At 32.9% G+C, this 15,394-nt stretch overlaps 1 long non-coding RNA gene across 1 annotated transcript; it reads right to left on the bottom strand.

Annotated features, from left to right (window-relative positions):
• Positions 1-32: 32 nt before the first annotated feature.
• Positions 33-6,103, bottom strand: LOC132741570 (uncharacterized). Its single transcript, XR_009627293.1, has 5 exons — positions 6,045-6,103; positions 3,676-3,750; positions 1,987-2,221; positions 1,193-1,347; positions 33-707 (listed from the first exon to the last, which is right to left on the bottom strand). It is a non-coding gene; the product is annotated as an uncharacterized LOC132741570 (long non-coding RNA).
• Positions 6,104-15,394: the final 9,291 nt, after the last annotated feature.

Raw genomic sequence — 15,394 nt, 5'->3', positions numbered from 1 at the left:
TACAGAAATTTCTGGGGAAGGCCCCGGAGTAGATAATTAATATTTGCAAATCAGGAAGGAATTTAAACAAATTCAGGCAATATGACAGAATCACTTTCAAAGATGAACATTGAAAATTAATGATTCTACACAGAAAAAAATCTGCTCTCTTTGGCTTGTATGATGGGCTATAAATCTCGGACATAATAAGGCGTCATATCTGAACTACTTTCAGTCACAGTTAAATAGCAGCCTCCATTTACCAACATAATACATAATATATGTTTTTCAATGCCATTCGTGAAAATATTTAATCTGCTGTTCACTCTATGAAATACATTTGGATCTTAGATGCAAAAGAAAAAAATATCCATTATATGATATGTTCCAAATTTTTCATGCTTACAAAAATTATATATTTATGTAAATTAGTTCATTAACAAGCAAAACTGTAATTTCATTGTTCTGAGGAACAATCTGCAGTGTTTTTTTTAAACAGCCATACTCCAAGACCGACAAGTTTTCTGTGGCATTATATTATCCAAAATTAACAATATTGGGAAATATTGGAAAATAAAAATATTGACAAATACATATATAAAATAAAACCAATGTATAATAATTCAAGTCCATTTATAGTTGAAACTGTGGAATTTATCTATGTCAACGTCTAAAGGGATTCCAGTTTAATTAATCTTATGTTCTCCCATAACTGAAGCTATTAATATCTGAAAATAAAATATATCGTGATGTTGCAATTAATTGTTTATCTGGCACTGAATTTAATCTACATCATAAAGACAATGTGCTCCATACTTAACAATTTACCAGTAAATCGAAGACATATTTCTTGTATAATTATTTTTATCATATCTTTGCATAAATTATCATAGTTAGCTTACACCACTATGTAAAATGCTAGTTTCTGGTCACAAGAAAATCAAAAGCAATGGATGGTGTGATATTCAAACTAAATTAATTTTACAAATGCTGCTGAAAAACAAACAAGAATATTGTCAATTACTTTCAATTAAATGACAGGACAAATATTGGTTTCAATTAATGCTGCTGTACAAGAATAGAACACCACTTCTAACTGAAAGCAGAACCATAGTGTATTCTGGTGTCAGGAAAATAATTATTATAGCTTATTTTTGTATCTCATGCTTTCTTTAGAAGGATAAAAGTATAAATTTAAAGTGGACAACTTTACCTCAATTGGTATTCTGTATGCTGAAGTTTCCTTTTGAATACAGAAATAACTCCTTCACATAGTAAGCTTCACTTCAATTAAGTTGTTCCAGAAATAATACATTGTCTACTGGGTACTTCAGACAGCTTTATTTGAACAGAGTGGGCAGCTTCTTACTGCAAAGTGGAAGCAAGGTTTAGTAAAACAATTAAACAGCATAAGTTGTTCAAATACGAGAAACTAGAAGCAAGGCATTATCTGTTATTGTTTTTCAGAAAAATAATTGAAAAATTTAACTTTAGAATTGATCATTTCACTATGAGCATACATTTCAATTTTTTATTTTCTAGTGTAACATGTTTACAATAATATATATTTTTGTATGATTACTAGTCCTACAATGAATTAATGTAATTCTGGAAATTTAAATACTTAGTCATGATTTTGAATTAGTAAAGGTCTGCAATGATATCAGTCAAACATTAGAAGTAAAATCCTATGTACAACAACATTGGTGCAAGTTGAAAATTTGGAAAAACCCTTAAACTGTAATTCATTCATTAATCATTTTTCCACATAATCTAATAGTAAAACATGATGATATTTGTGACAAAATCCTGGACTTCAGGCATATGCACCATGCAACAAGTGATTACAGTTAACATGTTTCAAAAGTTTGATGACTCTAAGTAATTGCTAAGGGATCAGTTATTACCACAAGATGACATACGTTAGAACTTTATGATATTAGGAAAGACCTTTATTGACATGCAATCAACAACAGACCTAAATTTATTATTGAAAAAATGACAAACCTGTATGAATTTTTTTCTTCTCTGCAGCAGAAACCCCTTTCTTACAGATAATTTCAAAGAATCTATAACTAGGATCATCAGCATCATCATCATGAAGACTTCTAGGCTGAAACTTCATCACTTTTTGCTATAACAAACTGCCGGTTTGAGCTGTCTTGTCCTGTATACATGTATACAACTTGTCTGAACCAACTGTAACTTCACTGTTATCAAACAGTAACATGTCAGAAGTCATCTAAAAAAAAAAGCAAAACAAAATTTAATGTCTTATATTAAAGATCATGCACAAGCAATCAGTATTAAACGAGCAAGTTATATCATTTAACCACAATTTTTTCTGCACATATGATATCTGTGTTAAATATATATTAAATAATAACTTTAAAGGTCCATTTAGCCTTAGAAAAGATAAAAAAATTATTTTTGAAACTTTCCTTTTACATATCTTGTTGCACTTCTCAAATAGTTACGTTTACTCATTGACCATGTACATGTAGAGAAATTATCTGGCAATTGGTATAATTACATTAATTTAGTATTTTTAATGGAAGTCAAAATAATACTCCTCAGTCCTCACATTTTGCTACCTTTACAATATATGACTGTTTGTTCAGTGTTACTCTTTTCAGTTGTTAAACATTTACAATGCTCTAAATACATCATTAAAACATTATTGAACACATGTTTGACCTTTCTAAAGAATTACAAAATTATTTACCTCTGACACATTATATGTGCTTTTAAGATTTTCAATAAATTTTACCAGAGATTCTTTTACCTATACTCTTATTCTAACAGAAACAGAAAATAATGTAAAATGTACTTAGAGTTACACATTTAGTTACACACAACTTGACAGCAAATTATACATTTTTCAATATATAATAAAATACAAAAAGGAAAACTATTTCTCTCTGTAACCAAAGAGAAATCATAAATATTGTAAACTTCAGAATCATACTCTTATTACTACCTTTAGCATTAATGGCCTCTGATGGCTGAATTCTTAGGTTGTTATAATTTATGTACTTTTACAGTCAAAATGAGGTAAATATTTTTCAAGGAATTCTTCTTATAAATATATATGCGAACACAAAACAAATAAATTTAACGGTATGACAATAAGTTAAATTCAGTATTTGACCTTGATGGTCAGTCATCTCAAGGTCAATGTCATATATGAATTACTTAAAGGGACACGACTGAGGCTTTTGACATGACCGGATTGGAAATAATTTTATAAGATTGATTATATGATATTCTTTTTGATGTAGATCTCAGCAAAAAAACCTATATGCAAAAATTTCAGATCATGCACTCGCTCTGTTTTCCCAAAATGATTACTTGAACAGTGTAAAATATGTCCAAAAAATGAACAGTGTTGCCGAGCTTTTGATTCATACATGTATCGGGAAGAATAGAATAAGAATAGCACAAATATACAATTTTCAATGTATTTCTAAATATATTTCTTATCAGTATGTGCATATCATTCTGGACACAAGGAAAAAAACAACAGCATTTATTGCAAAAAAGCTGGTATACTGCTTTTGTACAGGAAATACTTCCATGAGGGTAATGTTGTTTTCAATTTTGACTACTAAGTCAAATATGTGTATCAAAATTTTCCAGAGCTCAATAAAATAAATGTGGGTTTTTATTATAAACAAACATTTAAAGAGAACTTACACTGAACAATACTATCATAGTATGTCTTGACCATGTCACTTTAAAACCCTCACACAACAGTGTTATATCACACACCTGAAATAAATGCATTTCTTATTTAACATTAATATGATTTTCATATCAACAATAAAGCATTCCCAACTTATAGGTATCTAAATCATTTGGCTTAATAGTCAAATCAGCTACATCATGTACATGTATATATACCAACTCAAAACAGGTCACTGCATCAAACTATTGGAACAAATCAAAAGCAAGTACAATGTTGACCATAACCATTCAGAAAATATCATTCATGCTAATAAAAAATACAATGATTATTTGTGAAATTAATCAGTCTAATCCCATGTTATCAATTTAATATATATTTTTCTTATATCAACAATTTTTTCATATTATTAGAAAATCCCCTAATCATCATGTAAATAAGGTTTTATATGATACACAGTCTACGTACTATCGTCCTATTTTGTATGCACTAGCATAGAGCAGAATGGGGAACCATGCACTTGTTTGTGGGAGAACACTTCTGGATCAGGACTTACCTTCTAAAAAAATCTAGTTGTAGAATCTTTCTTTATATACAGGCAAATATGACTGAGTGACAATACTTGAGCAAAATAAATAAAATCCAGCTGTTTGCATATGTGTTTGTCCTTAGTGGTCTCTTAATTCGCTCATTTAAAGCTTAATACTAGGTAATAATGTACATAAAGAGAAACAGTAATTCTAAAAAGAAAGTCCAAATAGCAATATGGAAAATGCTGCAGACTCAGTTTGATTGAGCCAGTTCATGGAAAGTACATGTACTGGAAAGTGCATGCTGCTGTTCACACCCAATAGCACCAGGTTAAGCAGTATTCAACATTTAAACATGTAATGGTAAAATTTTGAAATTAGAAACATTAGCAGGTGTATTTTTATGGCAGTGATCATGGAACCTCCAATGTGACATGTTAGTGCCATTCCATGAAAAGTGGCGTTTGATTCCCAAGGAATACAATGTGTGTTCCCTTAATGAAAAAAAGAATTGGGGAACTGAACAAACAGGATACTGTTCATCAAGATTCTGTGTATTTTTTTCTTTGTTTTTCAAAAACTTTGGTTTAGATTGTTTCAATAATAAGACTATAAAAACTGAATTTGGCAAAGTATTTGAACTCAGTTAGTGTCAGTGTGAGAACCGAATATAATATATGATAAACAAGATCATCAAGGAAAGGCGGCGTTCAATGAACACAGCCCCCACCCGACCCAGCAACAAAAGTCAGCGGCAAGGAGCCCAGGAGGACCCAAACGAAGCATTAAAGAATAATCAGACACCTCCTCTAGGACAGAATTACAACATGTAAGGCCTTACTGTTTGCATGTAAACAAAGTAGTTTTTTGACTTCCGTACAAAATACTAAATCACTTTAACTATACTGTTTGCTCAAAAGCAACAGCTGAGTCAAAAGTTGGTTCAGATAATTGCCCATTGAGTATATTTTAAGAAGTTATAACAGGCCACCAAAAATAACAGGCTTTTGAAAAATAAATTAAAATCATTTCTGGGGCATACTATGGGCCTTTAAGCCAGTAATACTATGTGCTAGGGGCGAGGACAGTAACTTGCATTTTCCAGGACTGTTTATCCTCAAACAAACCGAGCCTGCAACATTTTCAATTGTGTCATTTTGGGTGTTCTTAAGGGATTCTATTTTTCCTCTATGATATGCATTGTAAACAAACAATAATTTTTGGTACACCAATCTGCCATTATATAATGTCATGCTACAAATACCATGGTCAATAGTATTCATAGAATTATTAGTCTATTAAACTAATTTAATTTGTCAGAGAGACGCTGACATAATATTGGATGGGTGACAGTATGAAAAAATGTATGACAATCTGCTTAGAAACGAATATCTATGATTGAGTGAATAAAAACAATATTATCATATTTATCTATAACATCAATCTATTATCTAGTTTATTTATTATTATTAAATATTATACACTGTTATAATATACAAATAAGAATCCAGATTAATTAAATAATTTATAACTTTACAGTTAGTTCTGTAAAACCTTTACCTGTTATCTATATTTTTACCTGTTATCTATTAAATATAAAGGATATACCAAACAAATGCAAAAAAACCTAAAACATAAATATTTTTCAGTCCAAATGAATTCTAAAAATGTTAATTTTAGGTGGGGCGAATCGTCACTAAATTGGGACGAATCGTCACGGTGACGAATCGTTACCCTGTTACCAACAAATTTTATGAACAAATCTTCAAAAATTGATCACACGGGTGGCTCAGTTTCATAAAGTATTTTCTATTTAATCGAGGAAACTGAAAAATTACTAAAGAACTTACAATTTCTTCAAAATATCCTAGATGTCTGTATCAATTAACGAACTGACGTAAGTCGAAAACAAGGTTAGCTTTTAAAAAAAGCTAGTAGCGACTCGCTTCGTAATTTTTTTCAAGAGGTGTGTTTAAATGTAAAAATGACAGTTCTGTTAGCTGAAGAGACTTCAGCGAACATCAAAATAAAAGTGAAGTCAACACTGGCCCGGTGCCCGATGGCCAGTGTATATAAGTTCAGGCCAGAAAAGCCGGGATCCTATTAAAAAATATAGGGATCCCGAAAATTGACCAGTCTAAGAAGATGTTTTTCAGATAAGCCGGGATCCTATTAAAACATAAAGGGATCCCGTGAATTGACCAGTTCAAGAATATAGTTTTCAGAAAAGCCGGGATCGTATTAAAATGTAAATAGATCTCACGGATTGGCCAGTTCAAGTATATAGTTTTCAGAAAAGCTGGGATCGTTTTAAAACATATAGGGATCCAATTGACCAATTCAAGAAAATAGTCTTTGATTTTTCCAATTAATTAGGCATATTATTATTAGTATTGTGATTTCCGCATTTTAAGTTTGTTAATTAATAGCTCTAAATATATCTATATTCTAAGTTAAATTAATTTAACGTTCATTATACACAATAAAAAAATTAACGTTTAATGGCCTTTCATTACGACAACAATCAACACAAATATAGTTCATTAGGTTTTTCCTCCATATCTTATACGATCCCGGATCCCGGATCCCGGCCAGTAAATACATACACTAAATATCGGAAAGGATAAAATGACCGGAAAAAAGGAAAAATAAAAAATGCACAGAACCAGATGTACACTTATGTTAATTAACCAAACGAAAACTTACTACAGAGAAAACAGGTGAAATCGCTAAATCAGAAGTCAGTGTAAATATGATTTATTGAAAAGAATTCATAAAGACAAACATTTTAATCATCATTATATCTTTGCGCTCAAAACAATACTTGCTGATTTTTAAATATGGCGTGAAAATTGAAGGTTTTTTGACGCTATGTAAGATTAAATTTGATTGGCTAAATAATTTTGGATCCTAGCCCTGATAGATAAATATTTGTAGAAAGCTGGAAGCCAAGCTTCGATTAAATTTTTGGATAGCTTCGGAGTTTTAGGTTGTTTCTCAGTAAAATCCTACCGTAATACCGGCTCGCCGTGGCGAGCCGGCATCAACATGGCTGACCTCAATGACCTGTCACGTGATTCAATCGCGCATTGATATTTTTTCTGTACACAGCACAAATTTACTGTAATTTTCGATATCATGATACATTTCATAATGTATGATAACCCTCCTGTAATGAATGAAGGTACGGATTTTCTAACTTGTTACAGACCATACGGAACTATTTACTGCATGTATATTTCAGCCGAAATTCGGTTCTCCATAAGCTTCAGATGTAGGTCAGATGTAGCTTATAACTTTGACTCGCTTTGCGCAAGCGCAGCGACCCAATAAAGTGGCTACAGAAAACGCGGACAATATATAGACATATAGTGAGAAAGCGGACGATAAACAGATAAGAAATATTCAAGCAAAAATTAGAACTGAGAATAATTTAAAGTCATGATTCATTGTACAGTCTACATTTTAGTTGAACAACTGGAAAATTATTTATTAAGCATAAAGACTACCTCGGATCTTGAGGTTATATTATTAGTAGTGAAATGTTAGATGAATTAAATAGATTGTTACAGTTGAACGATCAAAACGTGGAGCTTAACTATGACACTACATTCAATTTAGGCGATTTCTACGTTTCTACGCTAGTGTGTCAGCACCCTATGTTCAAGGAAAGACCAACTGTACTAATAGCATTTATGTTGCAGGAGAGGAAATTCCAAAAATGTCATGAAAGTTTTATTGAAATACTTAAGGACAAAAATCTAAAACTAAAAGAAAAGCCAGTGAACATAATTATGGACAGAGAACAGCGTATTCTCAATGCATTTGAAAAATGTCTGCCAAAAAGCAAAATTCTTGTTTGCTGGAACCACATATTTAGTGATATCAAATTTTGGGTTAACAAACACGGCGGAACCAGCGATAATAAAAAAGTATATGACATGCATGTTTGAGATTTATTACACTCACAATCGCGCCAAATATTTGATACGAAATACCACGAACTTAAACAATCTTGGAGTGAAGCATTTCTTAATTACTTTCATGACAATATTTATGACACAATAATACAATATTCCGGACAATGGATACTTTAGGAAAGCAAATTATATAATCCCTATTCTGGTATAACACACAATGTTGTAGATGGATCCATAAAAATTGTAGATCTATTATAGCATAAAATCGGCTATTTTTCCCTATTTTGCCCATGTTATAACGGGGCCAAAACCATGCGTTAACATAGTCACGCGCTCTTGTTATAGCCCGGTTTTACCTATGCACAATACATAGAGGGCCCAGTAAACAAACAAAAAATGACGATTTGGCCTGTTTGCCAGAGTCATGCGCTCTTGTTATATTGGAATTATTAATTCGAGGGCCTCAGTCGCATAAGGTAACGGCGAGCAGCATTCAAGTAATTATGCCGGCAATACGGCGTATAGACATCGCCGCGCCCTTTCTTAAAACGGACAGTTGTCAGTGTAAACAAATAGAATCTGTCATTCAGTTTAAAATCCCCCGATTAACTTACAAAAATGGAAAGCACAAAATGAATATAAGAAAACGTTGTTTTATTGACGTTTATATTGATAAATGTTCTGTATGTTTCTTTGAGAGAATAATGTTTTATGCCTGATTTTTTTTAAACTTGCGTGCTTAAAAAAAACCGATTCTGAAATTGAATCTGATGTCACTGATCTTTTTCCTACCGCCAATCTGTAATCATTCTAGGAATTTCTGAGGCACCTGTTTTGTCTTGGGTAGAGTAATGTTATGTTTTTCTTAAGTTATTATATCTCCAAAGTTAAACTTTGTTAAATCAATTAAAATTTGAAATTTCGTTCGGTTCTCAAGTTGTTGGCCCCGGAAAAAATAAAACGCATACGTAAAACATGTAGAGTTGGATAAATACCGTTCAAGCACAAGGATTTAATGTTTGTGTTTTATATATAATATACATCATGAATCTGTTTTAAAATTTTATGCTATAATAGCGTCAACGCACGTTTATTTCGTGTTATAAAGTCTGCAGAGTCCCTCGGAACTGTTGGAGCCCTCGCCCTACCGGGCTCGGGCACCAACCGTTCCTCGGGACTCTGCAAACGTTATAACACGAAAAAACGTGCGTTAACCCTATATTAATACTCCCATTGATGTGTCATCCATTGATAATGATTTTGATTGTGGTTTATGTTGTTAGAGGGAAAACGAACTATTTGTTAATATATTTTACAATACTTCAATTATGACCAATTTTATTTGCAGTCTGAAAATATAATTTTTGATTTTATCATTTTAATTTAAAATATATCAATCTCATTATAGTTATTATATTTAAAAATATACTTATTATGAATTAAATGTTATCTATTTTGGCCAGCTTTTTCCGCTTTGTATATATTGTCATCGTTTTTCTTAAAACGTGTATTACATTTTCTCACTTAATATGGTTGTCTTAAGTACCTTAAGGGATTCGGTTAAATATATGAATGTTATATTCTTTATAGATATATACATATATAAAGTTGTTACTTTGATAATTATTATTATTTTATGTGTAAAATAAATTCATGTACCGAATGTGTTATATTTCTTGAATAAAATTGCAATGAAGTTCATTCTTTATCTTCGTTTTTATTGCTCGAAAAAATTATTACACTACACTATCATTATGTATTCTTTTATAATTTTATCAATGTCAGTTACTTCACATATCATTCTACACACTCTAAATCTATAACGCCCGCTTTTTTCCTCTATACCTATATCGTCCGCGTTTTCTCTATATATTTATATTGTCCGCAAAATGCATATCATGTTATAGGGCAAAGAACCGACAGGCTTAATCAGGTAGTTGACACCAGTTGTTGACACTTAATTGTCGTTAATTTGCCGAACGCGTGTCCGTCACACCAGTAGACGTGCATGCCTTCTTTTTACTTCTTTTTATCAACGACCTTTAAACTTTACAACTACATTAAACACTTGAATTTATAAATAAGATAGTGTTTGTGTCCAAAAAAACGATGGGAGATCGAGGGCGATAAAACGCAAACACGATATTAATTGCACGATAACGCGATATTTTTCGCATTGTGTTTTCGCGATCTCTTATCGTGTTTTCGCTTATAACATCGTGTTTTCGCGTCAATGCATCGTGTTTTCGCGATTTCGCCCTTAGCGAAACCGCGCTGGCCGTAACGGAACACCGTTGTTATATGAGCGAGTGAACAGTGTACCACAATTTTGCAGCTACTTCTACTTTTGATGCATATTTACGTTATTAGACTTTATATGAAATGACGATTGGCGTGGAAACTTCGGGTTATTATCTGGTAACTAATAGTTACCACAAAGTAGTCATTGTTCCGTTAACTGTCGTAAAATTGAAATATTTGTTCAATCTTCTAGGCCCTTCCGTACAAAAAGTATCCCTGTGTCGAGTTCGGTTTTAATTGTACATGATTGTATGAGCGAGCGTTTATTTCATTATGTTTTTTATGATTGTCAGACATTCTTTCTATCCTTAGAAGTTCAAATATATATACGTCATACATTTTACAAGTATTTTATCATCTGTTCTTGTTTACATCTTTAGCCACGCTACAAAATACTTCAATCTGTATTTAGTCCGAGATCATTATGATGTGTTCCGATTGATATTTCTGAAATCTGCTATCCGTTATCATGGCAGTGAAAATTCACGATTCGTTTCTTAAAACATTAAAAACGCTCACCTTTCCGCTCAATTCTCCCCAAACATGTCCGATAGCCGGCCACTTTCCGCACTTTATCGGGATTTTTGATTTATCTCGATAGTTAACGGACAGTCTTATATAGTTAATGAAATTTGTTATTTATAGTATCAAATTACAATATGTTTGGAATATGTAATACAAACATTAACTACATTTATTTATTGTATATAGTCACATATCCTGATGGGTAAAATAAAATATTATTTTAATTCAATTGTTTCGTCAAAACGGAATGGGAAGACCCGCTGCAGAAATTATACATGTCGAACAGTTCGCAAACCTTTCATGCTGTCAATCTTTCTGTAGTTCTTGTGCAATTGACGTTTAAAACGTCTTGGCAATTTGCCGCATTCTCCCTAGCTCTTTTCTGTCTGTGATCATGTATTCGCCGTCTTTGAATTGCTTGCGCCACCTGAAACCAGGAGACTTGCTCATAGATTCATTGCCCTCCGTTAATTGAACCACCTCACAAGTAGATAAAGAAATGTTCCAGCTTTGTCGAAAGATGGAATTTCTATGTTTTAAACGGGCTTTTTAACGGGCTTCATATTTCGCAATTTAATTGCTAAAACTTATTTGTTTAATTATTTAACGACCAAATGACGGCAAATTTCAATTTATGTCATTCAAATATCTATAGATGTTTACCCGCTTTTTGTCCCCCGCTTCTTCGAAGAAAAAAGGGGGATATAGAAATAGGTTTCGTCCGTCTGTCCGTCACACTTTCGTGTCCGGTCCATAACTTTGTCATTTATCAAAGGAATCTGTAATAACTTGGCATACATGTTTGTTATAATAAAACGATGTGTCATGCAAATCAACCAGACCCGTACCTCCAGGGTCAAGGTCGCCCTTGCTCATTCAAGCTAAACATTGTCTATTTGAGGGTATATGTCGTGTCCGGTCCATAACTTTCTTATCATTGAAGGGATTTGGTAAATACTTGCCACAATTATTCACAATAATGAGACAATGTGTCATGCGCAACTACCAGTCACCTATCTCCAAGGTCAAGGTCACACTTGGAGTTCAAAGATCAACATAATCTGTATATTTTGTGTCCGGTCCATAATTTTTTTCACAGATCAAAGGATTTTGTAAAAACTTGGCACAAATAGTCACTATAATAAGAGAATGTGCCATACGTATCACCTGCATCCCTACCTCCAAGTTCAAGGTCACTCTTAGAGGTAAAAAAATAACATAGTCTGTTTTAGGGTATACTTTGTGTCCGATCAAGAACTTCTTCAGGTTTTGAAATAACTTGGCTCAAATTGTCACAATAAAAGAAGATATGTCAAATACAACACCTGCACACCTACCTCCAAGGTCAAGGTCACACTTAGAGGTAAAAGGTTAACAGATACTGTTATATGGTATATTTTGTGTCCCGTATGTAACTTCTTCATAGTTAAAGGAATAATTTTGAATACACTTGGCACAAATAGTCACAAGGATAAGATGATATGTCATGCGTAACACATGTGTCCCTTCCTCCAAGGTCAAGGTCACATTAGATGTCAAATATTTACATAGTCTGTTATAGGGTATATTTTGTGTCCAGCCCATACTTTTTTCATAGATCAAGGGATTTTAAATTTTTTTGCAGAAATAATCACAATAATAAGACGATATGTCAGGCGCAAAACCTGCCCTACCTCTAAGGTCACACTTAGAGGTCCAAGATTAATATAGTCTATAATAGGTATATTTTGTGTCCGATCTATAACTTTTTCATGGTTCAAGGGATTTTGAAAATACTTGGCACACATAGTAACAATAATAAGTTAATATGGCATGCACAACACCTGCAATCCTACCTCCAAGGTCAAGGTCACATTTAGAGGTCAAAGCTTAACATGATAGATTTTTAACTTCCGTGTTTCATTTTTGTTCTTTAAAGAAATTATTATTGCATTTTCAGATCTAGCATTGATAATAATTTTGGACTGAAAATCCTGAAAGAGCACAATTTTATGCTTCATATAAAACTTCCCGGAGGCGGGGGACGTTGGTAACCCTGTTACAAATTCTTGTTCATCCTTAAATAACCGTTCAATTTAATTCAACAGTTGTTAATATTTGAATGTTGTATGAACATTTCGACATAATCCGATGTTGCATCACCATGGTTATTAAAGCGCACATATTTCGTAAAGGAAATAAATATGTACGATTTAAGAAGAACCTTCTTTTAAAAATAAAGACACCCGTTCGATTCATATCAACCAAGTTTGTTTTATGAACCTTTAAAAAAATTGACAGCAAACGTCCTTGAATTTTTAGCACATATATGCGTTATGTTTATTTCGGAAAAGTACTTTTTAGGGGAAAACATGCATAGTTAGAATTACCAACTACGTATATACTTTCTGGTTAAAGTGATTAGGATCATCTTATTTCTGATACAATATCATTTGCCAAACGAGTAGGTGAACAATATAAAGAATGTGTCAGAGCGATTATAGGGACTTTTCAAAAGTGAAATAAATTAAGATTATTTAAGTGTCGAGATGTCCTTGGGGCGTGTGCGTGGGGTTATTTGCATTTCCATTTACTTGTGGTTCATACAGCGCTAACAGTCAATCGGTGATTTTTGAGTGATGAGTTTGTCAACCAGAATAAGTGAACACAATTGATTTAACCCTATAGTTAGCTACAGATAGGTTGAAGAAGGAAGTAATTATATTCATTTTTTTTTAATTTTCATTAAAACCAATTGTAATGAATATCTACAGTGTATAACTTGAAATGGATAACATGGGTGCTTTGATACAGCTGATAGATGATAAAGAATCAAATGTAAAATGATTTATTTTGTTAATTACAGAATGCTATTTGTCTGAGAATAAAATCATTTTATTACATAAAAAAGTATGCGAATAAAAATAAGACGACGTGGTTTGATCAAGACAGTGAACAGATCAAGACATATTTTGAAAATAAATAAAATTATGCCTGGTTAAAATGATGTCCGTACAGTCTTAATGACCATCAGACCTTCAGATGTATCTTTAAAGGCCAAGATCAGTATTATTTACGATTTTCGGTTCACGTTGGCAAAATACCAGTATTCTCGACGGGCTACACCAGCGGTCTCACGGTGACACAATGCACGGCACACAAATTCTTGAATTTGTCGTCGGATTTTTTTTAATATTAAGTGGTCGTGATTTCGTTTATTCTGCCTAGCCAGAATATCCGGATATCGAGGTGATAAGTAATTTTGAAGTAGATTATGGACAAACCAATGGTCTTTTGTACAAGTTTTTCTGTATTACCCCTGAAAAGCAGGTTCAGCTTGAGAAGCAAGGACAGCCAATAATGTTTTCAGGCTGCACCTGCTGTCTATTTAATTTCACGAACATATACATTGTATTTTTGAGCGCTGTTTTACGGGGACCAGCAGTAATTGGCAAGAAGTGAACTGAAATGACCATAAACGGCTCGATTTTCAACTCAGTGACGGCAAAATACCAGAATATTCCCGACGAACCGGCCCATACAAGCACACAAGGCCAAACCCACTAGCCACCACCACTTATTATGTTTTGCAGAATAAAGCCCGGACCTTTACAATGACCAGCTTGAAATGTGGGGTACGATTTGCTATGGCCATTTAAAGTCCATACACCACTTACACTCCTGATAAGTCGTATATATTAGCCGTATTCTGCCTAGCCGGATGTCGACGTCGAGATGATAAATAATTTGAAACTACATTTTTGAATTAACCAACTATTTTGCACAGGTTTATCTATATAGGCCGGAACCGGATTCCGGCTAGCATGGACAGCCGGACAGGACAGAAAAGTGTCCCGACTGTCTGGCTTACTTTATGAACATTGTGAATATTTAGTTTATTCAGAAACTGTTCTTGTCTATCTGCGATATTTTTTTCTTTTAAAAGTTCTCCACTACATTTATGTAAAATTGTTTCAAGGTGATGTTATCAAATCTTACTTATACATATGTATAATAACTGTATCAATAAAGGATTGAAACGTTACCCCTTTCAATCATTTGGTGGTCAATTCCATTGACCCAAATAGGAGCCGATATAAAACCACTTATCTAGATGGTGGATTGCTTGTCCAGCTATATATCATATCCAAGATATAAGGAACATAGCTTTTAAGTAATTGTAAGTTGGTTGTCGACAGATCTTCCTGAATATCCAACCTGCAATTACCAATTTCTCGAATAATGCATGATTTCAAATCTCACATTCGTGGCTGATTAAGTAATGAGGGTAAGTTATCGATTATTACCGATGCGTTAGTAATAACCGTTGAGTTTAAAAGGGAGCCAATAAGATGGACCGGCCGCTGATGTAATGCCAAACAAAACGACAAATGTTAAAAATATTCAAGTCAAAATATAGAATTGCAACTCAAAAATATAGTAAGTCTTTTTCTCAGACAAAATTATATTTACAT

The sequence above is a fragment of the Ruditapes philippinarum genome, unplaced genomic scaffold, assembly GCF_026571515.1.
Source record: "Ruditapes philippinarum isolate M1 unplaced genomic scaffold, ASM2657151v2 ctg1149_1_1_1_1, whole genome shotgun sequence".
Classification (NCBI taxonomy): Eukaryota; Metazoa; Mollusca; class Bivalvia; order Venerida; family Veneridae; genus Ruditapes; species Ruditapes philippinarum.
The sequence above is the reverse complement of the archived record's forward strand: the minus strand, read 5'-3'. Positions and strand labels throughout refer to the sequence as shown.